The sequence below is a fragment of the Limulus polyphemus genome, unplaced genomic scaffold (assembly GCF_000517525.1).
Source record: "Limulus polyphemus unplaced genomic scaffold, Limulus_polyphemus-2.1.2 Scaffold24, whole genome shotgun sequence".
Taxonomy (NCBI): domain Eukaryota; kingdom Metazoa; phylum Arthropoda; class Merostomata; order Xiphosura; family Limulidae; genus Limulus; species Limulus polyphemus.
Genome location: NW_013665634.1, coordinates 473,453 through 474,293, shown reverse-complemented (window position 1 = coordinate 474,293; position 841 = coordinate 473,453). Strand labels below are relative to the sequence as shown.

The window sequence follows — 841 nt, the reverse complement described above, 5'->3', positions numbered from 1 at the left end:
GTCACACTGCTAGAAACACCCAAAAGTAGCAGGAAAAAATGGTATCCGGAAGTTGCCCTGGCCGAGTCAATCTCCTGACATGAACCCCCATCGAAAACCTCTGGGCCATACTCGACCGGCAAGTCAAGAAACAACCAAAAACAACCAACTTCGAAGAGCGATTTACTCCAAGTTTTGAAGCAAGAGTGGGCGAAAATCCTACAATCTAAAATTGACGAGATGATTCTCACGATGCCCCAAAGGATCAACGAACTCCACGAAGCGAAAGGAAGATCTACTAGATATTAATTAAATAATAAATATATCAATTCATGTGAATATGATTGAAAACTTTCATTTTTTCTGAAAAGGTGGTGTCTAATTACTTGTGACCACGCTGTGTGTATATATAACACATAGGTAAAACTTCCAAAACAAGTAAGATCTAATGCAGAAGTAATACTGGTTGTATAACAAAGTGCAAGAAAAGGAAGTCGTTTTATGATATATAATAATGAAAATCCTAAAATGCACGAAGTAATGACATATTATATCTTATTTTGAAGATATTTCTAAACAAATATTTGTGTTTTATAATTGAAAAAGGGTCAAACTCTTCGTTTAGAAGAGCAGTAAAAACTGATTACAAAGTTCGTAATTAGTTGAAGTGTTATCTGGAGAAACGATAAGATCAGAACAAAATCGTTATTTATCTTTAATCCACACAAAGTCGTGCACCGGAATTATTTTGTATAACATTTTAAACCCTTATTGAAACGCCTTATAGACTTTTTCACTTCCTCGTGGATAATTAACGAGGTAAAATATTATAGTTTGAACTTTGAACCGAGAGTTAAAGGTC

At 34.5% G+C, this 841-nt stretch overlaps 1 protein-coding gene across 1 annotated transcript in view; it reads right to left on the bottom strand.

Moving 5' to 3' along the window:
• Positions 1 to 841, bottom strand: part of LOC106458689 (potassium voltage-gated channel subfamily H member 8-like) — a 127,738-nt gene that overhangs the window by 15,730 nt on the left and 111,167 nt on the right. The gene's annotated exons all lie outside the window — the stretch shown is intronic.